Source organism: Triticum aestivum, chromosome 1A (genome assembly GCF_018294505.1).
Source record: "Triticum aestivum cultivar Chinese Spring chromosome 1A, IWGSC CS RefSeq v2.1, whole genome shotgun sequence".
NCBI classification, from domain to species: domain Eukaryota; kingdom Viridiplantae; phylum Streptophyta; class Magnoliopsida; order Poales; family Poaceae; genus Triticum; species Triticum aestivum.
The window spans coordinates 502,554,548-502,580,541 of record NC_057794.1 but is presented as its reverse complement, the minus strand read 5'-3'; positions in this window follow the sequence as shown (position 1 = coordinate 502,580,541).

Below are 25,994 nucleotides of genomic sequence, written 5' to 3'. Positions count from 1 at the left end.
TTAAGCGGAGGCCCAGCCCAGAATTGCTGTTTTTTGCCTATTTCAGTGTTTCGGAGAAACAGAATATCAAACGGAGTCCAAACGGAATGAAACCTTCGGAAATGTGATTTTCTCATCAGATAAGATCCAGGAGATTTGGACCCTCCGTCAAGAAAGCCACGAGGCGGTCACGAGGGTGGAGGGCGCCCCCCTAGGGCGGGCCCCCTGCCTCGTGGGCCCCTCGAAGCTCCACCGACGTACTTCTTCCTCCTATATATACCTATGTACCCCCAAACGATCGGGGACGGAGCCAAAAACCTAATTCCACCGCCGCAACTTTCTGTATCCACGAGATCCCATCTTGGGGCCTGTTCCGGAGCTCCGTCGGTGGGGGCATCGATCACGGAGGGCTTCTACATCATCATCCAAGCCCCTTCGATGAAGTGTGAGTAGTTTACTTCAGACCTACGGGTCCATAGTTAGTAGCTAGATGGCTTCTTCTCTCTTTTTGGATCTCAATACAATGTTCTCCCCCTCTCTTGTGGAGATCTATTCGATGTAATCTTCTTTTTGCGGTGTGTTTATTGAGACCGATGAATTGTGGGTTTATGATCAAGTCTATGTATGAATAATATTTGAATCTTCTCTGAATTCTTTTATGTATGATTGGTTATCTTTGCAAGTCTCTTCGAATTATCAGTTTGGTTTGGCCTACTAGATTGGTTGTTCTTGCCATGGGAGAAGTGCTTAGCTTTGGGTTCGATCTTGTGGTGTCATTTCCCAGTGACAGAAGGGGCGGCAAGGCACGTATTGTATTGTTGCCATCGAGGATAACAAGATGGGGTTTTTATCATATTGCATGAAACTATCCCACTACATCATGTCATCTTGCTTAAGGTGTCACTCTGTTTTTAACTTAATACTCTAGATGCATGTTGGATAGTGGTCGATGAGTGGAGTAATAGTAGTAGATGTAGGTAGGAGTCGGTCTACTTATCTCGGATGTGATGCCTATATACATGATCATACCTAGATATTCTCATAACTATGCTCAATTCTGTCAATTGCTCAACAATAATTTGTTCACCCACCGTAGAATACTTATGCTCTTGAGAGAAGCCACTAGTGAAACCTATGGCCCCCGGGTCTCTTTCTCATCATATCAATCTCCGTCACTTTATTATTGCTTTGCTTTTACTTTGCTTTTACTTTTTACTTTGCATCTCTATACCAAAAATACCAAAAATATTATTTATCATCTCTATCAGATCTCACTTTCATAAGTGACCGTGAAGGGATTGACAACCCCTAAGCGCGTTGGTTGCATTGAGCTATTGTTTTTGTGTAGGTACGAGGTACTCGCGCGTACCCTCCTACTAGATTGATATCTTGGTTCTCAAAAACTGAGGGAAATACTTACGCTACTTTGCTGCATCATCATCTCCTCTTCGGGGAAATCCAACGTAGTGCTCAAGAGGTAGTACCGAGGCAAACCTTTGGGTCTCAGCTAGGGCAAAGAAGTTAGGGTCTTTTATTTTGCGAGAGTAATTGCCATGTCGCGTTAAGGCTGTGTGTTGTATAAACTCTATTATCTCCTTACTGAATATATGAGGCAAAGCTTTTGCCTGTTTTGCAAAAAAAAACTTTGCAAAAGGTACCAGCCACACCTGGAGCAATACGGGCATGTTTGGCGCCCATAGTGGCCGGGCCTGGCTAGCTCAAGCCTAGCTCATATGAGGCTGGGTGAGCCAATGCAGCCTCTAAACCAACATCTGCAACTTGTTTGGTGATACGCCCATTTTGCATCATGCTTTTATATTGATATTTATTGCATTACGGGTTGTTACTACACATTATATTACAATACTTATGCCTTTTATCTCTTATTTTACAAGGTCTACATGAAGAGGGAGAATGCTGGCAGCTGGAATTCTGGACAGGAAAAGGAGCAAATATTAGAGACCTATTCTGCACACCTCCAAAAGTCCTAAAACTTCATGGAGAATTATTTTGGAATATATAAAAAATATTGGGCAAAGGAAGCACCAAAGGGGGGCCACCAGCCATCCACAAGGGTGGGGGCATGCCCTACCCCCTGGGCGCGCCCCCTACCTTGTGGGCCCCTGGCTGGCCTCCGGTGCCCATCTTCTACTATATGGTGTGTTTTGACCTGGAAAAAAATCAGAAGGAAGCTTTCGAGATGAAGTGCCACAGTCTCGAGGCGGGACTTGGGCATAACCAATCTAGGGCTCCGGCGGAGTTGTTCTACCATGGGAACTTCCCTCCCGAAGGGGGAAATCATTGACATCATCATCACCAACGATCCTCTCATCGAGAGGGGGTCAATCTCAATCAACATCTTCACCAACACCATCTCCTCCCAAACCCTAGTTCATCTCTTGTATCCGATCTTTGTCTCAAAACCTCAGATTGGTACTTGTGGGTTGCTAGTAGTGTTGATTACTCCTTGTAGTTGATGCTAGTTGGTTTATTCGGTGGAAGATCATATGTTCAAATCCTTAATGATAACTAATAATCCTCTAATTATGAATATAAATATGCTTTGTGAGTATTTACGTTTGTTCCTGAAGACATGGGAGAAGTCTTCTTATAAGTAATCATGTGAATTTGGTATTCGTTCAATATTTTGATGAGATGTGTGTTGTCTCTCCTCTAGTGGTGTTATGTGAACGTCGACTACATGACACTTATCCATGATTTGGGCCTAGGTGAAGGCATTGGGAAGTAATAAGTAGATGATGGGTTGCTAGAGTGACAGAAGCTTAAACCCTAGTTTATGTGTTGCATCATAAGGGGCTGATTTGGATCCATATGTTTCATGCTATGGTTAGATTTATCTGGATTCTTCTTTCGTAGTTGCGGATGCTTACGAGAGGGGTTAATCATAAGTGGGGGGATTTTCCAAGGAAGGGCAGCACCCAAGCACCGATCCACCCACATATCAAATTATCAAAGTAACGAACGTGAATCATATGAGCATGATGAAAACTAGCTTGACAGTAATTCCCATGTGTCCTCGGGAGTGCTTTGCTTTATATAAGAGTTCGTCCAGGCTTGTCCTTTGCTACAAAAAGGATTGGGCCACCTTGATGCACCTTAGTTACTTTTGTTACTTGCTACCCGTTACGAATTATCTTATCACACAACTATCTGTTACCGATAATTTTAGTGCTTGTAGAGAATGCCTTGCTGAAAATTGCTTGTCATTTCCTTCTGCTCCTCGTTGGGTTCGACACTCTTACTTATCAAAAGGACTACGATAGATCCCCTATATTTGTGGATCATCGAGACTATTTTCTGGCATCGTTGCCGGGGAGTGAAGCACCTTCGGTGAGTGGAATTTGGTAAGGAAACATTTATATCATGTGCCAAAATTTACTGTCACTTGTCACTGTGGAAAATAATCCTTTGAGGGGCTTGTTCGGGGTATCTTCACCTCAACCGGAAGAGCAAAGAGTTTCTCCTCAACCTACTGCACCTACTGAAATATTTATTATGAAATTCCTTCGGGTATGATAGAGAAACTGCTAGCTAGTCCTTATGCAGGAGATGGAAACATTACATCCTGATATGCATCTAATCTATGTGGATGCAGTTTGTGGATTATTTAAGCTTGCAAGTTTTCCCGAGGATGATGTTAAGAAGAAGGTCTTCCCTTTATCTTTGAAGGGAAAGGCATTGACATGGTATAGGCTAGGTGATGATATTGGATCTTGGAACTACAACCGATTGAAATTGGAATTTCATTAGAAGTTTTATCCTATGCATCTGGTTCATCGTGATCGGAATTATATATATAATTTTTGGCCTCGTGAAGAAGAAAGTATCGCTCAAGCTTGTGGGAGGCTTAAGTCAATGTTATATTCATGCCCCAATCATGAGCTCTCAAGAGAAATATTATTCAGATTTTTTATGCCCAGCTTTCTCGTAATGATCAATCCATGCTCGATACTTCTTGTACTGGATCTTTTATGAAGAAGACTATTGAATTCAAATGGGATTTATTGGAAAGAATTAAATGCAACTCTGAAGATTGGGAACTCGACGAAGGTAAGGAGTCAGGTATAAACCTTAAGTTTGATTGTGTTAAATCTTTTATGGATACCGATGCTTTTCATGAATTTAGCACTAAATATGGACTTGACTTTGAGATAGTAGCTTCCTTTTGTGAATCATTTGCTACTCATGTTGATCTCCCTAAGGAGAAGTGGTTTAAATATTATCCTCCCATTGAAGTGAAAGTAGTAGAACCTATTAAAGTTGTAGAAGAAACTGTTACCTATAATGTTGATCCTATTGTACCTACTTCTTATATTGAGAAACCACCTTTTCCTATTAGAATGAAGGATCATGCTAAAGCTTTAGTTGTGGTTCGTAAGAGTTATACTAGAACATCTACACCCCCGGAACAAATTAAAGTTGAACCTAGTACTGCTATGGTTAAAGATCTCTTGGTTGATAATATTGATGGGCATGTTATTTATTTCTGTGATGAAGCTGCTAGAATTGATATACCCGATGATAAAGATAAACATAGACCTATTGTTGGCGTGCTTGTTGTTTCTGTTAAAATAGGAGATCATTGTTATCATGGCTTATGTGATGTGGGTGCTAGTCTGAGTGCAATTCCCCTTACTTTATGTCAAGAAATTATGAAGGATATTGCACCTGCTGAGATAGAAGATATTGATGTTTCTATTAATCTTGCTAATAGAGATACTATGTCACCAATTGGGATTGTTAGAGATGTTGAAGTTTTGTGTGGGAAAGTAAAATACCCTACTGATTTTATTGTTCTTGGTTCCCCACAAGATGATTTTTGTCCCATTATATTTGGTAGACCTTTCTTGAACACTGTCAATGCTAATATAGACTGTGAGAAAGAAATTGTTACTATAAGTCTTGGGGATGTGTCTCATGATTTTAATTCTCTAAATTTCGAAGACCACTCATGACAAGGAATTGCCTAGTAAGGATGAAATTATTGGTCTTGCTTCTATTGCCATGCCTGTTTAATCACATTCCTATTTTGAAACACAATTTGCCTATTGAAATCCTTGGAGATCCTCCTCCGCCCAAGGGTGACCCCACGTTTGAGATTAAACAGTTACCTGATACTTTGAAATATGTCTATCTTGATAAAAAAAGATATATCCTGTTATTATTAGTGCTAACCTTTCAGAGCATGAACAAAAGAAATTATTGAAAACTCTGAAGAAGCACCGTGCCGCTATTGGATATACCCTTGATGATCTTAAGGGCATTAGTCCCACTCTATCTCAGCACAAATTAATTTGGAGCATGATGCTAAACCAGTTGTTGATCATCAACGACGGTTAAATCCTAATATGAAAGAAGTGGTAAGAAATGAAATACTAAAGCTTCTGGAGGCAGGTATAATTTATCCTATTGCTGATAGTAGATGGGTAAGTCATGTTCATTGTGTCCCTAAGAAGGGAGGTATTATTATTGTGCCCAATGATAAGAATGAATTGATCCCACAAAGAATTGTTACAGGTTATAGAATGGTAATTGATTTTTGCAAATTGAACAAAGCTACTAGAAAAGATCATTACCATCTACCTTTTATTGATCAAATGCTATAAATACTATCTAAACATACACATTTTTTCTTTCTAGATGGTTATTGTAGTTTCTCTCAAATACCTGCGTCAAAAGAGGACCAAGAAAAGACCACTTTACTTGCCCTTTCGGTAATTTTGCTTATAGATGTATGCCTTTTGGTTTATGCAATGCACCTGCTACCTTTCAAAGATGTATGACTGCTATATTCTCTGACTTTTGTGAAAAGATTTTTGAGGTTTTCATGGATGATTTCTCCGTTTACGGAACTTCTTTGGATGATTTCTTAAGCAACCTTGATCGAGTTTTGCAGATATGTGAAGAAACTAATATTGTCTTGAATTGGGAGAAGTGCCACTTTATGGTTAATGAAGGTATTGAAGGAAATATGCCCTAGAGGCAATAATAAAGTTATTATTTATTTCCTTATATCATGATAAATGTTTATTATTCATGCTAGAATTGTATTAAACGGAAACATAATACATGTGTGAATACATAGACAAATAGAGTGTCACTAGTATGCCTCTACTTGACTAGCTCGTTGATCGAAGATGGTTATGTTTCCTAACCATAGACATGAGTTGTCATTTGATTAACGGGATCACATCATTAGGCGAATGATGTGATTGACTTGACCCATTCCATTAGCTTAGCACTTGATTGTTTAGTTTGTTGTTATTGCTTTCTTCATAACTTATACATGTTCCTATGACTATGAGATTATGCCACTCCCGTTTACCGGAGGAACACTTTGTGTGCTACCAAACGTCACAACGTAACTGGGTGATTATAAAGGTTCTCTACAGGTGTCTCCAAAGGTACTTGTTGGGTTGGCGTATTTCGAGATTAGGATTTGTCACTCCGATTGTCGGAGAGGTATCTCTGGTCCCTCTCGGTAATGCACATCACATAAGCCTTGCAAGCATTGCAACTAAATGAGTTAGTTGCGGAATGATGTATTACTGAACGAGTAAAGAGACTTCCCGGTAACGAGATTGAACTAGGTATTGAGATACCAACGATCGAATCTCAGGCAAGTAACATACCGATGACAGGGAACAACGCATGTTGTGATGTGGTCTGACCGATAAAGATCTTCGTAGAATATGTGGGAGCCAATATGAGCATCCAGGTTCCGCTATTGGTTATTGACCGGAGACATGTCTCGGTCATGTCTACATAGTTCTCGAACCCGTACGGTCCGCACGCTTGACGTTTCGATGTCGGTTATATTATGAGTTTATGAGTTTTGATGTACCGAAGGTTGTTCGGAGTCCAGGATGTGATCACGGACATGACGAGGAGTCTCGAAATGGTCGAGACATGAAGATTGATATATTGGACGACTATATTCGGACACCGGAATGGTTTCGGGGGTTATCGGATATATACCGGAGTACCAGGGGGTTACCGGACCCCCCCCCCCGGGGGGAGGGGTTATTTGGCCTCATGGGCCCAAAGTAGTGGAAGAGGAGAGGCAGCAGGAGGTGGCGTGCAGCCCCCCTTGCCCCAATCCGAATTGGGAAAGGGAAGGGGACGCGGCCCCCTTCTCCTTCCTTCTCTCCACCTCCTCTTCCCCCTTCTCCTAATTGGAATAGGAAAGGGGGGCAAAACCTACTTGGAGTAGGATTGCCCCCCTTGGGCGCGCCTCCTCCTCTTGGCCGGCCCCCTCCTCCTGCACTCCTTTATATACATGGCCAGGGGGCACCCCATAGACACAACAATTGATCTCTTGATCTCTTAGCCGTGTGCGGTGCCCCCTTCCACCATAATCCACCTTGATCATATCGTAGCGGTGCTTAGGCGAAGCCATGCGACGGTAGAACATCATCATCGTCACCATGCCGGCGTGCTGACGGAACTCTCCTGTGAAGCTCTACTGGATTGGAGTTCACGGGACGTCATCGAGCTGAACGTGTGCTGAACTCGGAGGTGTCGTTCGTCCGGTACTTGGATCGGTCAGATCGTGAAGACGTACGACTACATCAACCGCGTTGTGCTAACGCTTCCTCTTTCGGTCTACGAGGGTACGTAGACTACACTCTCCCCTCTCGTTGCTATGCATCACCATGATCTTGCGTGTGTGTAGGAATTTTTTTGAAATTACTGCGTTCCCCAACAGTGGCATCCGAGCCAGGTTTTATGCGTTGATGTTATATGCACGAGTAGAACACAAGTGAGTTGTGGGCGATATAAGTCATACTGCTTACCAGCATGTCATACTTTGGTTCGGCGGTATTGTTGGATGAAGCGGCCCGGACCGACATTACGCGTACGCTTACGCGGGACTGGTTCTACCGACGTGCTTTGCACACAGGTTGCTGGGGGTGTCAGTTTCTCCAACTTTAGTTGAACCAAGTGTGGCTACGCCCGGTCCTTGCGAAGGTTAAAACAACATCAACTTGACAAACTATCATTGTGGTTTTGATGCGTAGGTAAGAACGATTCTTGCTAAGCCCGTAGCAGCCACGTAAAACTTGCAACAACAAAGTAGAGGACGTCTAACTTGTTTTTTGCAGGGCATGTTGTGATGTGATATGGTCAAGACATGATGCTAAATTTTATTGTATGATATGATCATGTTTTGTAACCGAGTTATCGGCAACTAGCAGGAGCCATATGGTTGTCACTTTATTGTATGCAATGCAATCGCCCTGTAATGCTTTACTTTATCACTAGGTGGTAGCGATAGTCGTGGAAGCATAAGATTGGCGAGATGACAATGATGCTACGATGGAGATCAAGGTGTCGCGCCGGTGATGATGGTGATCATGAAGGTGCTTCGGAGATGGAGATCACAAGCACAAGATGATGATGGCCATATCATATCACTTATATTGATTGCATGTGATGTTTATCTTTTATGCATCTTATCTTGCTTTGATTGACGACAGCATTATAAGATGATCTCTCACTAAATTTCAAGATAAAAGTGTTCTCCCTGAGTATGCACCGTTGCCAAAGTTCGTCGTGCCCAGACACCACATGATGATCGGGTGTGATAAGCTCTACGTCCATCTACATTGGGTGCAAGCCAGTTTTTGCACACGCAGAATACTCAGGTTAAACTTGATGAGCCTAGCATATGCAGATATGGCCTCAGAACACTAAGACTGAAAGGTCGAGCATGAATCATATAGTAGATATGATCAACATATTGATGTTCATCATTGAAAGCTACTCCATTTCACGTGATGATCGGTTATGGTTTAGTTCATTTGGATCACGTGTTCACTTAGAAAAATAGAGGGATGTCTTTCCAAGTGGGAGTTCTTAAGTAATATCATTAATTGAACTTAAATTTATCATGAAGTTAGTACCTGATAGTATTTTGCTTGTCTATGTTTGATTGTAGATAGATGGCATGTGTTGTTGTTCCGTTGAATTTTAATGCGTTCCTTGAGAAAGCAAAGTTGAAAGATGATGGTAGCAATTACACGGACTGGGTCCGTAACTTGAGGATTATCCTCATTGCTGCACAGAAGAATTACATCTTGGAAGCACCGCTGGGTGCCAGGCCTGCTGCAGGAGCAACACCAGATGTTATGAACATCTGGCAAAGCAAAGATGATGACTACTCAATAGTTCAGTGTGCCATGCTTTACGGCTTAGAATCGGGACTTCAATGACATTTTGAACGTCATGGAGCATATGAGATGTTCCAGGAGTTGAAGTTAATATTTCAAGCAAATGCCCGAATTGAGAGATATGAAGTCTCTAATAAGTTCTATAGCTACAAGATGGAGGAGAATAGTTCTGTCAGTGAACATATACTCAAAATGTCTGGGTATCATAATCACTTGACTCAACTGGGAGTTAATCTTCTTGTTCATAGTGTCATTGACAGAGTACTTCAATCACTGCCACCAAGCTACAAGAGCTTCGTGATGAACTATAACATGCAAGGGATGGATAAGACGATTCCCAAGCTCTTCGCAATGCTAAAGGCTGCGGAGGTAGAAATCAAGAAGGAGCATCAAGTGTTGATGGTCAATAAGACCGCTAGTTTCAAGAAAAAGGGCAAAGGGAAGAAGAAGGGGAACTTCAAGAAGAACAGCAAGCAAGTTGCTGCTCAGGAGAAGAAACCCAAGTCTGGACCTAAGCCTGAAACTGAGTGCTTCTACTGCAAGCAGACTGGTCACTGGAAGCGGAACTGCCCCAAGTATTTGGCGGATAAGAAGGATGGCAAGGTGAACAAAGGTATATGTGATATACATGTTATTGATGTGTACCTTACTAGAGCTCGCAGTAGCACCTGGGTATTTGATACTGGTTCCGTTGCTAATATTTGCAACTCAAAATAGGGACTACGGATTAAGCGAACACTGGCCAAGGACGAGGTGACGATGCACGTGGGAAATGGTTCCAAAGTCGATGTGATCGCGGTCGGCACGATACCTCTACATCTACCTTCGGGATTAGTTTTATACCTAAATAATTGTTATTTGGTGCCAGCGTTGAGCATGAACATTATATCTGGATCTTGTTTGATGTGAGACGGTTATTCATTTAAATCAGAGAATAATGGTTGTTCTATTTATATGAGTAATATCTTTTATGGTCATGCACCCTTGAAGAGTGGTCTATTTTTGATGAATCTCGATAGTAGTGATACACATATTCATAATGTTGAAGACAAAAGATGCAGAGTTGATAATGATAATGCAACTTATTTGTGGCACTGCCATTTAGGTCATATCGGTGTAAAGCGCATGAAGAAACTCCATACTGATGGACTTTTGGAACCACTTGATTATGAATCACTTGGTACTTGCGAACCGTGCCTCATGGGCAAGATGACTAAAACGCCGTTCTCCGGTACAATGGAGAGAGCAACAAATTTGTTGGAAATCATACATACAGATGTATATGGTCCGATGAATGTTGAGGCTCGTGGCGGATATCGTTATTTTCTCACCTTCACAGATGATTTAAGCAGATATGGGTATATCTACTTGATGAAACATAAGTCTGAAACATTTGAAAAGTTCAAAGAATTTCAGAGTGAAGTTGAAAATCATCGTAACAAGAAAATAAAGTTTCTACGATCTGATCGTGGACGTGAATATTTGAGTTACGAGTTTGGTCTACATTTGAAACAAAGCGGAATAGTTTCACAACTCACGCCACCCGAAACACCACAGCGTAATGGTGTGTCCGAACGTTGTAATCGTACTTTACTAGATATGGTGCGATCTATGATGTCTCTTACTAATTTACCGCTATCGTTTTGGGGTTATGCTTTAGAGACGGCCGCATTCGCGTTAAATAGGGCACCATCAAAATCCGTTGAGACGACGCCTGATGAACTGTGGTTTGGCACGAAACCAAAGTTGTCATTTCTTAAAATTTGGGGCTGCGATGCTTATGTGAAAAAGCTTCAAACTTATAAGCTTGAACCCAAATCGGAGAAATATGTCTTCATAGGATACCCAAAGGAGACTATTGGGTACACCTTCTATCACAGATCCGAAGGCAAGACATTCGTTGCTAAGAATGGATCCTTTCTAGAGAAGGAGTTTCTCTTGAAAGAAGTGAGTGGGAGGAAAGTGGAACTTGATGAGGTAACCGTACCAGCTCCCTTATTGGAAAGTAGCTCATCACAGAAACCGGTTCCTGTGACAACTATACCAATTAGTGAGGAAGCTAATGATGATGATCATGAAACTTCAGATCAAGTTATTACTGAACCTCGTAGATCAACCAGAGCAAGATCCGCGCCAGAGTGGTACGGTAATCCTGTTCTGGAAGTCATGCTACTGGATCATGATGAACCTACGAACTATGTAGAAGCGATGGTGAGCCCAGATTCTGCAAAATGGCTTGAAGCCATGAAATCTAAGAAGGGATCCATATATAAGAACAAAGTGTGGACTTTGGTTGACTTGCCCATTGATCAGCAAGCAATTGAGAATAAATGGATCTTCAAGAAGAAGACTGACGCTGACGGTAATGTTACTGTCTACAAAGCTCGACTTGTTGCAAAAGGGTTTCGACAAGTTCAAGGGATTGACTACGATGAGACCTTCTCACCCGTAGTGATGCTTAAGTCTGTCCGAATCATGTTAGCGATTGCCGCATTTTATGATTATGAAATTTGGCAGATGGATGTGAAAACTGCATTCCTGAATGGATTTCTAGAAGAAGAGTTGTATATGATGCAACCGGAAGGTTTTGTCGATCCAAAGGGAGCTAACAAAGTGTGCAATCTCCAGCGATCCATTTATGGACTGGTGCAAGCCTGTCGGACTTGGAATAAACGGTTTGATAATGTGATCAAAGCATTTGGTTTTATACAGACTTTTGGAGAAGCCTGTATTTACAAGAAAGTGAGTGGGAGCTCGGTAGCATTTCTGATATTATATGTGGATGACATATTACTGATTAGAAATGATATAGAATTTCTGGATAGCATAAAGGGATACTTGAATAAGAGTTTTTCAATGAAAGACCTCGGTGAAGCTGCTTACATATTGGGCATTAAGATCTATAGAGATAGATCAAGACGCTTAATTGGACTTTCACAAAGCACATACCTTGAAAAAGTTTTGAAGAAGTTCAAAATGGATCAAGCAAAGGGTTCTTGCCTGTGTTACAAGGTGTGAAGTTGAGTAAGACTCAATGTCTGACCACTGCAGAAGATAGAGAGAAAATGAAAGATGTTCCCTATGCTTCAGCCATAGGCTCTATCATGTATGCAATGGTGTGTACCAGACCTGATGCGTGCCTTGCTATAAGTCTAGCAGGGAGGTACCAAAGTAATCCAGGAGTGGATCACTGGACAGCGGTCAAGAACATCCTGAAGTACCTAAAAAGGACTGAGGATATGTTTCTCGTTTATGGAGGTGACAAAGAGCTCATCATAAATGGTTACGTTGATGCAAGCTTTGACACTGATCCGGACGATTCTAAATCGCAAACCGGATACGTGTTTACATTGAACGGTGGAGCTGTCAGTTGGTGCATTTCTAAACAAAGCATCGTGGCGGGATCTACATTTGAAGTGGAGTACATAGCTGCTTTGGAAGCAGCAAATGAAGGAGTCTGGATGAAGCAGTTCATATCCGATCTAAGTGTCCTACCTAGTGCATCGGGTCCAATGAAAATCTTTTGTGACAATACTGGAGCAATTGCCTTAGCGAAGGAATCCAGAGTTCACAAGAGAACCAAACACATCAAGAGACGCTTCAATTCCATCCAGGATTTAGTCCAAGTGGGAGACATAGAAATTTGCAAGATACATACGGATCTAAATGTTACAGACCCGTTGACTAAGCCTCTTCCACGAGCAAAACATGATCAGCACCAAGGCTCCATGGGTGTTAGGATCATCACATTGTAATCTAGATTACTGACTCTAGTGCAAGTGGGAGACTGAAGGAAATATGCCCTAGAGGCAATAATAAAGTTATTATTTATTTCCTTCTATCATGATAAATGTTTATTATTCATGCTAGAATTGTATTAACCGGAAACATAATACATTTGTGAATACATAGGCAAACAGAGTGTCACTAGTATGCCTCTACTTGACTAGCTCGTTGATCGAAGATGATTATGTTTCCTAACCATAGACATGAGTTGTCATTTGATTAACGGGATCACACCATTAGGAGAATGATGTGATTGACTTGACCCATTCCGTTAGCTTAGCAATTGATCATTTAGTTTGTTGCTATTGCTTTCTTCATAACTTATACATGTTCCTACGACTATGAGATTATGTAACTCCCGTTTACCGGAGGAACACTTTGTGTGCTACCAAACGTCACAACGTAACTGGGTGATTATAAAGGTGCTCTACAGGTGTCTCCAAAGGTACTTGTTGGGTTGGCGTATTTCAAGATTAGGATTTGTCACTCCGATTGTCGGAGAGGTATCTCTGGGCCCTCTCGGTAATGCACATCACTTAAGCCTTACAAGCATTGCAACTAAATGAGTTAGTTGCGGAATGCTGTATTATGGAACGAGTAAAGAGACTTGCCGGTAACGAGATTGAACTAGGTATTGAGATACTGACAATCAAATCTCAGGCAAGTAACATACCGATGACAAAGGGAACAACGTATGTTGTTATGCGGTCTGACCAATAAAGATCTTCGTAGAATATGTGGGAGCCAATATGAGCATCCAGGTTCCGCTATTGGTTATTGACCAGAGACATGTCGTCTACATAGTTCTCGAACCCGTAGGGTCCGCACGCTTAACATTTCGATGACGGTTATATTATGAGTTTATGAGTTTTGATGTACCGAAGGTTGTTCGGAGTCTAGGATGTGATCACGGACATGACAAGGAGTCTCGAAATGGTCGAGACATGAAGATTGATATATTGGACGACTATATTCGGACAACGGAATGGTTTCGGGGGTTATCGGATATATACCAGAGTACCGGGGGGTTACCGGAACCCCCCCCCCCCCGGGGGGGGGGGTTATTTGGCCTCATGGGCCCAAAGTAGTGGAAGAGGAGAGGCAGCAGGAGGTGGCGCACAGCCCCCCTTGCCCCAATCCGAATTGGGAAAGGGAAGGGGGCGCGGCCCCCTTCTCCTTCCTTCTCTCCACCTCCTCTTCCCCCTTCTCCTAGTTGGAATAGGTAAGGGGGGCAAAACCTACTTGGAGTAGGATTGTCCCCCCCTTGGGCGCGCCTCCTCCTCTCGGCCGGCCCCCTCCTCCTCCACTCCTTTATATACGTGGCCAGGGGGCACCCCATAGACACAACAATTGATCTCTTGATCTCTTAGCCGTGTGCGGTGCCCCCTTCCACCATAATCCACCTCGATCATATCGTAGCGGTGCTTAGGCGAAGCCCTGCGATGGTAGAACATCATCATCGTCACCACGCCGGCGTGCTGACGGAACTCTCCCGTGAAGCTCTACTGGATTGGAGTTCACGGGACGTCATCGAGCTGAACGTGTGCTGAACTCGGAGGTGCCGTGCGTTCGGTACTTGGATCGGTCGGATCGTGAAGACGTACGACTACATCAAACGCGTTGTGCTAACGCTTCCGCTTTCGGTCTATGAGGGTACGTAGACTACACTCTCCCCTCTTGTTGCTATGCATCACCATGATCTTGCGTGTGCGTAGGAAATTTTTTGAAATTACTGCGTTCCCCAATAGTGGCATCCGAGCCAGGTTTTATGCGTTGATGTTATATGCACGAGTAGAACACAAGTGAGTTATGGGCGATATAAGTCATACTGCTTATCAGCATGTCATACTTTGGTTCGGCGGTATTGTTGGATGAAGCGGCCCGGACCGACATTACGCGTACGCTTACGCGAGACTGGTTCTACCGACGTGCTTTGCACACAGGTGGCTGGCGGGTGTCAGTTTCTCCAACTTTAGTTGAACCAAGTGTGGCTACGCTCGGTCCTTGCGAAGGTTAAAACAGCATCAACTTGACAAACTATCGTTGTAATTTTGATGCGTAGGTAAGAACGATTCTTGCTAAGCCCGTAGCAGCCACGTAAAACTTGCAACAACAAAGTAGAGGACGTCTAACTTGTTTTTTGCAGGGCATGTTGTGATGTGATATGGTCAAGACATGATGCTAAATTTTATTGTATGAGATGATCATGTTTTGTAACCGAGTTATCGGCAACTAGCAGGAGCCATATGGTTGTCGCTTTATTGTATGCAATGAAATCGCCCTGTAATGCTTTACTTTATCACTAAGTGGTAGCGATAGTCGTGGAAGCATAAGATTGGCGAGATGACAACGATGCTACGATGGAGATCAAGGTGTTGCGCCGGTGACGATGGTGATCATGAAGGTGCTTCGGAGATGGAGATCACAAGCACAAGATGATGATGGCCATATCATATCACTTATATTGATTGCATGTGATGTTTATCTTTTATGCATCTTATCTTGCTTTGATTGACGGCATCATTATAAGATGATCTCTCATTAAATTTCAAGATAAAAGTGTTCTCCCTGAGTATGCACCGTTGCCAAAGTTCGTCGTGCCCAGACACCACATGATGATCGGGTGTGATAAGCTCTACGTCCATCTACAACGGGTGCAAGCCAGTTTTTGCACACGCAGAATACTCTGGTTAAACTTGACGAGCCTAGCATATGTAGATACGGCCTCGGAACACTGAGACCGAAAGGTCGAGCGTGAATCATATAGTAGATATGATCAACATATTGATGTTCACCATTGAAAGCTACTCCATTTCACGTGATGATCGGTTATGGTTTAGTTCATTTGGATCACGTGTTCTCTTGGAAGAATAGAGGGATGTCTTTCTAAGTGGGAGTTCTTAAGTAATATCATTAATTGAACTTAAATTTATCATGAAGTTAGTACCTGATAGTATTTTTCTTGTCTATGTTTGATTGTAGATAGATGGCCTATGTTGTTGTTCCGTTGAATTTTAATGTGTTCCTTGAGAAAGCAAAGTTGAAAGATGATGGTAGCAATTACACGGACTGGGTCCATAACTTGAGGATTATCCTCATTGCTGCACAAAAGAATTACGTCATGGAAGCACCGCTGGGTGCCAGGCCTGCTGCAGGAGAAACACCAGATGTTATGAACATCTGGCAAAGCAAAGCTGATGACTACTCAATAGCTCAGTGTCCCATGCTTTACAGCATAGAATCAGGACTTCAACGATGTTTCGAATGTCGTGGAGCATATAAGATGTTCCAGGAGTTGAAGTTAATATTTCAAGCAAATGCCCGAATTGAGAGATATGAAGTCTCCAATAAGTTCTATAGCTACAAGATGGAGGAGAATACTTCTATCAGTGAACATATACTCAAAATGTCTGGGTATCATAATCACTTGACTCAACTGGGAGTTAATCTTCCTATTAATAGTGTCATTGACAGAGTTCTTCAATCACTGCCACCAAGCCACAAGAGCTTTGTGATGAACTATAACATGCAAGGGATGGATAAGACGATTCCCGAGCTCTTCGCAATGCTAAAGGCTGCGGAGGTAGAAATCAAGAAGGAGCATCAAGTGTTGATGGTCAATAAGACCGCTAGTTTCAAGAAAAAGGGCAAAGGGAAGAAGAAGGGGAACTTCAAGAAGAACAACAAGCAAGTTGCTGCTCAGGAGAAGAAACCCAAGTCTGGACCTAAGCCTGAAACTGAGTGCTTCTATTGCAAGCAGACTAGTCACTGGAAGCGGAACTGCCCCAAGTATTTGGCGGATAAGAAGGATGGCAAGGTGAACAAAGGTATATGTGATATACATGTTATTGATGTGTACCTTACTAGAGCTCGCAGTAGCACCTGGGTATTTGATACTGGTTCCGTTGCTAATATTTGCAACTCAAAATAGGGACTACGGATTAAGCGAACACTGGCCAAGGACGAGGTGACGATGCGCGTGGGAAATGGTTCCAAAGTCGATGTGATCGCGGTCGGCACGATACCTCTACATCTACCTTCGGGATTAGTTTTAGACCTAAATAATTGTTATTTGGTGCCAGCGTTGAGCATGAACATTATATCTGGTTCTTGTTTGATGTGAGACGGTTATTCATTTAAATCAGAGAATAATGGTTGTTCTATTTATATGAGTAATATCTTTTATGGTCATGCACCCTTGAAGAGTGGTCTATTTTTGATGAATCTCGATAGTAGTGATACACATATTCATAATGTTGAAGCCAAAAGATGCAGAGTTGATAATGATAATGCAACTTATTTGTGGCACTGCCGTTTAGGTCATATCGGTGTAAAGCGCATGAAGAAACTCCATACTGATGGACTTTTGGAACCACTTGATTATGAATCACTTGGTACTTGCGAACCGTGCCTCATGGGCAAGATGACTAAACGCCGTTCTCCGGTACAATGGAGAGAGCAACAAATTTGTTGGAAATCATACATACAGATGTATATGGTCCGATGAATGTTGAGGCTCGTGGCGGATATTGTTATTTTCTCACCTTCACAGATGATTTAAGCAGATATGGGTATATCTACTTGATGAAACATAAGTCTGAAACATTTGAAAAGTTCAAAGAATTTCAGTGTGAAGTTGAAAATCATCGTAACAAGAAAATAAAGTTTCTACAATTTGATCGTGGAGGTGAATATTTGAGTTACGAGTTTGGTCTACATTTGAAACAAAGCGGAATAGTTTCACAACTCACGCCACCCGGAACACCACAGCGTAATGGTGTGTCTGAACGTCGTAATCGTACTTTACTAGATATGGTGCGATATATGATGTCTCTTACTGATTTACCGCTATCGTTTTGGGGTTATGCTTTAGAGACGGCCGCATTCACGTTAAATAGGGCACCATCGAAATCCGTTGAGATGACGCCTGATGAACTGTGGTTTGGCACGAAACCAAAGTTGTCGTTTCTTAAAGTTTGGGGCTGCGATACTTATGTGAAAAAGCTTCAACCTGATAAGCTTGAACCCAAATCGGAGAAATATGTCTTCATAGGATACCCAAAGGAGACTGTTGGGTACACCTTCTATCACAGATCCGAAGGCAAGACATTCTTTGCTAAGAATGGATCCTTTCTAGAGAAGGAGTTTCTCTCGAAAGAAGTGAGTGGGAGGAAAGTGGAACTTGATGAGGTAACCGTACCAGCTCCCTTATTGGAAAGTAGCTCATCACAGAAACCGGTTCCTGTGACAACTATACCAATTAGTGTGGAAGCTAATGATGATGATCATGAAACTTCAGATCAAGTTATTACTGAACCTCGTAGATCAACTAGAGCAAGATCCGCGCCAAAGTGGTACGGTAATCCTGTTCTGGAAGTCATGCTACTGGATCATGATGAACCTACAAACTATGTAGAAGCGATGGTGAGCCCAGATTCCGCAAAATGGCTTGAAGCCATGAAATCTGAGAAGGGATCCATATATGAGAACAAAGTGTGGACTTTGGTTGACTTGCCCATTGATCAGCAAGAAATTGAGAATAAATGGATCTTTAAGAAGAAGTCTGACGCTGACGGTAATGTTACTGTCTACAAAGCTCGACTTGTTGCGAAAGGGTTTCGACAAGTTCAAGGGATTGACTATGATGAGACCTTCTCACACGTAGTGATGCTTAAGTCTGTCTGAATCATGTTAGTGATTGCCGCATTTTATGATTATGAAATTTGGCAAGTGGATGTGAAAACTGCATTCCTGAATGGATTTCTAGAAGAAGAATTGTATATGATGCAACCGGAAGGTTTTGTCGATCCAAAGGGAGCTAACAAAGTGTGCAATCTCCAGCGATCCATTTATGGACTGGTGCAAGCCTGTCGGAGTTGGAATAAATGGTTTGATAATGTGATCAAAGCATTTGGTTTTATACAGACTTTTGGAGAAGCCTGTATTTACAAGAAAGTGAGTGGGAGCTCGGTAGCATTTCTGATATTATATGTGGATGACATATTACTGATTGGAAATGATATAGAATTTCTGGATAGCATAAAGGGATACTTGAATAAAAGTTTTTCAATGAAAGACCTCGGTGAAGCTTCTTACATATTGGGCATTAAGATCTATAGAGATAGATCAAGACACTTAATTGGACTTTCACAAAGCACATACCTTGAAAAAGTTTTGAAGAAGTTCAAAATGGATCAAGCAAAGAAAGGGTTCTTGCCTGTGTTACAAGGTGTGAAGTTGAGTAAGACTCAATGTTCGACCACTGCAAAAGATAGAGAGAAAATGAAAGATGTTCCCTATGCTTCGGCCATAGGCTCTATCATGTATGCAATGCTGTGTACTAGACCTGATGCGTGCCTTGCTATAAGTCTAGCAGGGAGGTACCAAAGTAATCTAGGAGTGGATCACTGGACAGCGGTTAGGAACATCCTGAAGTACCTGAAAAGGACTAAGGATATGCTTCTCGTTTATGGAGGTGACAAAGAGCTCATCGTAAATGGTTACGTTGATGCAAGCTTTGACACTGATTCGGACGATTCTAAATCACAAACCGGATACGTGTTTACATTGAATGGTGGAGCTGTCAGTTGGTGCAGTTCTAAACAAAGCGTTGTGGCGGGATCTACATTTGAAGCGGAGTACATAGCTGCTTCGGAAGCAGCAAATGAAGGAGTCTGGATGAAGGAGTTCATATCCGGTATAAGTGTCCTACCTAGTGCATCGGGTCCAATGAAAATCTTTTGTGACAATACTGGAGCAATTGCCTTAGCGAAGGAATCCATATTTCACAAGAGAACCAAGCACATCAAGAGACGCTTCAATTTCATCCGGGATTTAGTCCAGGTGGGAGACATAGAAATTTGCAAGATACATACGGATCTAAATGTTGCAGACCCGTTGACTAAGCCTCTTCCACGAGCAAAACATGATCAGCACCAAGGCTCCATGGGTGTTAGGATCATCACATTGTAATCTAGATTACTGACTCTAGTGCAAGTGGGAGACTGAAGGAAATATGCCCTAGAGGCAATAATAAAGTTATTATTTATTTCCTTATATCATGATAAATGTTTATTATTCATGCTAGAATTGTATTAACCGGAAACATAATACATTTGTGAATACATAGACAAACAGAGTGTCACTAGTATGCCTCTACTTGACTAGCTCGTTGATCGAAGATGGTAATGTTTCCTAACCATGGACATGAGTGTCATTTGATTAACGGGATCACATCATTAGGAGAATGATGTGATTGACTTGACCCATTCCGTTAGCTTAGCACTTGATCGTTTAGTTTGTTGCTATTGCTTTCTTCATAACTTATACATGTTCCTATGACTATGAGATTATGCAACTCCCATTTACCGGAGGAACACTTTGTGTGCTACCAAAAGTCACAACGTAACTGGGTGATTATAAAGGTGCTCTACAGGTGTCTCCAAAGGTACTTGTTGGGTTGGCGTATTTCGAGATTAGGACTTGTCACTCCGATTGTCGGAGAGGTATATCTGGTCCCTCTCGGTAATGCACATCACTTAAGCCTTGCAAGCATTGCAACTAAATGAGTTAGTTGCAGAATGATGTATTACGGAACGAGTAAAGAGACTTGCCGGTAACGAGATTGAACTAGGTATTGAGATACCGATGATCGAATCTCGGGCAAGTAACATACCGATGACAAAGGGAACAACGTATGTTGTTATGCGGTCTGACCGATAAAGATCTTCGTAGAATATGTGGGAGCCAATATGAGCATCCAGGTTCCGCTATTGGTTATTGACCAGAGACATGTCTCGGTCATGTCTACATAGTTCTCGAACCCGTAGGGTCCGCACGCTTAACATTTCGATGTCGGTTATATTATGAGTTTATGAGTTTTGATGTACCGAAGTTTGTTCGGAGTCCAGGATGTGATCACGGACATGACGAGGAGTCTCGAAATGGTCGATACATGAAGATTGATATATTGGACGACTATATTCGGACACCGGAATGGTTCCGGAGTTTATCGGATATATACCGGAGTACCGGGGGGTTATCGGAACCCCCCCCCCCCCAGGGGGGGTTATTGGGCCACATGGGCCTAAAGTAGTGGAAGAGGAGAGGCAGCAGGAGGTGGCGTGCAGCCCCCCTTGCCCCAATCCGAATTGGGAAAGGGAAGGGGGCGCAGCCCCCCTTCTCCTTCCTTCTCTCCACCTCCTCCTTCCCCCTTCTCCTAGTTGGAATAGGAAAGGGGGGCAAAACCTACTTGGAGTAGGATTGCCCCCCCTTGGGCGCGCCTCCTCCTCTTGGTCGGCCCCCTCCTCCTCCACTCCTTTATATACGTGGCCAGGAGGCACCCCATAGACACAACAATTGATATCTTGATCTCTTAGCTGTGTGCGGTGCCCCCTTCCACCATAATCCACCTCGATCATATCGTAGCGGTGCTTAGGCGAAGCCCTGCGATGGTAGAACATCATCGTCGTCAACACGCTGTCGTGCTGACAGAACTCTCCCGTGAAGCTCTACTGGATTGGAGTTCACGGGACGTCATCGAGCTGAACGTCTGCTGAACTCGGAGGTGTCGTGCGTTCGGTACTTGGATCGGTCGGATCGTGAAGACGTACGACTACATCAACCGCATTGTGCTAACGCTTCCGCTTTCGGTCTACGAGGGTACGTAGACTACACTCTTCCCTCTCATTGCTATGCATCACCATGATCTTGCGTGTGCGTAGGAAAAAATTTGAAATTACTACGTTCCCCAACAGGTATTGTCTTGGGGCATAAAATTTCTGAAAAAGATATTGAAGTTGATAAAGCTAAAGTAGATGTTATTGAAAAGATGTCGTGTCCTAAAGATATCAAAGGTATAAGAGGTTTCCTTGGTCATGTTGGTTTCTATAGGAGGTTTATTAGAGACTTCTCTAAAATTTCCAGGCCTCTCACTAATCTCTTGTAAAAAGATGTTCCTTTTGTTTTTGATGATGATTGTGTAGAAGCATTTGAAATACTTAAGAAAGCCTTGATTTCTGCACCTATTGTTCAACCACCTGATTGGAATTTACCCTTTGAAATTATGTGTGATGCTAGTGATTATACTGTTGGTGTTGTTCTAGGACAAAGAGTTGATAAGGAATTGAATGTTATTCATTATGCTAGTAAAACTCTAGACAATGCCCATAGAAATTATGCTACTGCCAAAAAAGAATTTTTAGCGGTTGTTTTTGCTTATGATAAGTTCAGATCTTATATTGTTGATTCCAAAGTAATTGTTCACACTGATCATGCTACTATTAAATATCTTATGGACAATAAAGATGTTAAACCTAGACTTATTAGATGGGTTCTCTTGTTAAAAGAATTTGATTTGCATATTATTGATAGAAAGGTTGCTGAGAACCCCGTTGTAGATAACTTGTCTAGGTTAGAAAATGTTCTTGATGACCCACTGCCTATTGATGATAGCTTTCCTGATGAGAAATTAGCTATCATAAATGCTTCTCGTAATACTCCTTGGTATGTTGATTATGCTAATTATATTGTTGCTAAATTTATACCCCCTAGTTTCACATACCAGCAAAATAAAAAGTTTTTCTATGATTTAAGACATTACTTTTGGGATGACCCACACCTTTATAAAGGAGTAGATGGTGTTACTAGAAGTTGTGTACCTGAGCATGAACAGGAACATATCCTATGCAAGTGCCACTCCGAGGCTTACGGGGGACACCATGCTGGAGATAGAACTACGCACAAGGTATTACAATCTGGTTTTTATTGGCCTACTCTCTTCAAGGATGCTCGTAAGTTTGTCTTGTCTTGTGATGAATGCAAGAGAATTGGAAATATTAGTAGACGTCAGGAAATGCCTATGAATTATTCACTTGTTATAGAACCATTTGATGTTTGGGGTATTGATTATATGGGACCTTTTCCTTCCTCTAATGGGTATACACATATTTTAGTTGTTGTTGATTACGTTACTAAGTGGGTAGAAGCTATTCCAACTAGTAGTGTTGATCATAACACTTCTATTAAGATGCTTAAGGAAGTTATTTTTTTGAGGTTTGGAGTCCCTAGATATTTGATGACCAATGGTGGTTCACATTTTATTCATGGTGATTTCCGTAAAATGCTTGCTAAATATGATGTCAACCATATAATTGCATCTCCATATCATCCTCGGTCTAGTGGTCAAGTAGAATTGAGCAATAGAGAGATTAAATTGATCTTGCAAAATACTGTTAATAGATCTATAAAGAATTGGTCTAAGAAACTTGATGATGCATTATGGGCTTATAGAACTGCTTATAAGAATCCTACGGGTATGTCTCCATATAAAATGGTTTATGGAAAATCTTGTCACTTACCTCTCGAACTAGAACATAAAGCTTATTGGGCAATCAAAGAGCTCAACTATGATTTCAAACTTGCCGGTGAGAAGAGGTTATTTGACATTAGCTCGTTTGATGAATGGAGAACCCAAGCCTATGAGAATGCCAAGTTGTTTAAAGAAAAGGTTAAAAGATGGCATGACAAAAGGATACAAAAGCGTGAGTTTAATGTAGATGATCATGTTTTGCTACAACTCTTGTTTAAGATTTTTTGCAGGAAAGCTTCTCTCTAAATGGGAAGGTCCTTACATTATCGAGGAAGTCTATTGTTCCAATGCCATCAAAATCAACAACACCAAAGGCACCAACCCGAAGGTGGTAAACGGTCATCAAACATTATATTTCAGGTACTCCCATAAATGTTGAGACGAATATTATTAATACCATAACACCATAGGAGTACATATGGGATACTTTCCAGAACGTATGAGACTCCGAAAAGGAATAGGTATGTGGTACCGTAAGTAAACCGACTCCAAAACTGTTCTAATCGCAATTTTTCTCCGTTTTGGAATATTTAAAAAATTAGGAAAATTAAAAGTAGTCTGAAGAGTACACGAGGAAGGAGCAAGGCAGGAGGGCGCGCCCTACCCCATAGGCACACCTCCCACCCTTGTCGCCACCTCGTGTGCCCACCGGACTTCGTTTTCTTGCACAACACTTATTTTTGTTGGTAAAAATAATTATATAATCTCCCAAAGGTTTTGACCACCGTACCATGACAAAATCTTCTATTTTTATTTTTGAGTTGTTTTTGCAGCAGATTTGGAGCAAGATGTCTTTGCAAGAGTCGGCCGGGAAGAGTCGTGTCTCTCACCCGACACCAGGCCCAAGAGTATACAGCGAAGCTGACCACTTCGGGCAATCAACAGAGGAAGAGCCGGAGGCCGACTTGAAAAGGGTGGATGCCATGGAGTAGGACCAAGAAGCTACCTCTGGTCTTCAACCTGGATTCATGCTGGAGGAACTTCAGAGCTCAGCGATACCAAATTCGGTCATTCCTCCCAATGCTAGATTTCTCTCCTATGAAAATATGAAAATGAGTGTTGCTTTTTCACGCGCAGCTATGAAACATCCATGGGTGATTGGAGTTGTAGCCATCATGGGTAAACTTCACAAGGAAATAATGGATCTTAAGCAGCAAAATAATAAGCTTGAGGAGGAGAATCGCATCCTAAGGGGCATCATCGCCAAGAATATCACATCACCACTGCCAAAGAAAGAGACATAAATACATGGGTATGGGTACTCCCCTTGGCAACTGCCAACCTTGGGGGAGGCGCCCCGGTATCATATCACCATCACACCTTTACCTTTAACATTTTCCTAGTTCGATCCTTTTGGTTATATCTTGATCTAGTAGAATAAAGTTTTAGTATGATATAGCTTTGACTTTTGTTTCCTCTATGTAATCGAGTCTGTGAGTTATATATATAGATATATATAGAGAGAGAGAGTAGCACTATTCTAATCCCAGGATTAGAATGGTTATTTGGATCACGATCCATCCTATATAGGGCCCGATTAGGTGTTCCGAACAAAAAAACATCAGACCAACCACCCCCACACCTCGCAGACCTTCCCGATCTCGCTACTGCCTCCTCCGCCCCATCTAGCGCGCCTCCGCCCCCTTCCCTCCGACGCGCTGCCGCCCCTGCCTCGCCCCCACCCCGCCTCATCTGGCGCGCCGCCAGCCCCGCCCCCTTCGGCCGCTCATCCGCCCCATCCAGCGCGTCGCCGCCCCATCCCCTCTGACGCGCTGTCGCCCCCGCCTCACCCCCCACCCCAGCCTCCACCGGCGCGCCGCCGGCCCCCGCCCAGTCCGGCGCACCGCCACCCCCTGCTTCCTCTAGCAAGAGGCCTCCCCTGCCTCTCCGCTAGCTGTCACCGTTCCTCCTGCCGGATCCCGGCGGTCGAGGTTGCCGTTTCCTACTGGATCCCATTAAGGGAGCACCACGTGCCGTTTCCAGGGATGAGCACCACCCGCCACCCCCACGAAGCTCCCTGCCTCTGGTGCGCCGCCATGGGCAACCACCAGCCTCCTCCCGACCCCCAGCTACTTCGCCCGTTGCCATGTTGAACTTCTCGTGGAGGCCACTTTGACCTTCCTGACTTAGGTTCATATTTGGTTTTTTTGTTGCTCGACTGTGAGATCTGTTGCTTGTGCGAACCACTGCGGGGAGACAAGCAGCTGATGGGTGTTGTCGCACATAGGATGAGGAGCGTGGAGCATTGTTATGGTGGGTGCGTCATGTGCTAGAGCATTGTTATGTTGTGGTGCATGTGTGTTGCGTGTGTGCACACGAACTGAAGAAAAAGTTTCAGATATTGTAACCAGCTCGTGTGCACAACAAGTGTTTGTGTTTATTCCCACAAGAGAATAGTATTTTATTAAGCGAGAAAAAAGTAATACACATATCATTTGTCTCTGTATGCGCACACAATATATATGTTCCTATGTAATCTTGTGATTCGAAGTTCAAGTATCTATTCTGATGCCTATAGAAAAACTGAGACAACTTACTTATAGATTTTTTGTTTCCAACGATGACGCGGTTGAACGTGCAAACCAATTGAAAAACTGTACAGGTTCACCTACCAAAATGTCCAACATTTCTTGAAAAAAAATTCACTCTATTTTTTGAACTCTGTG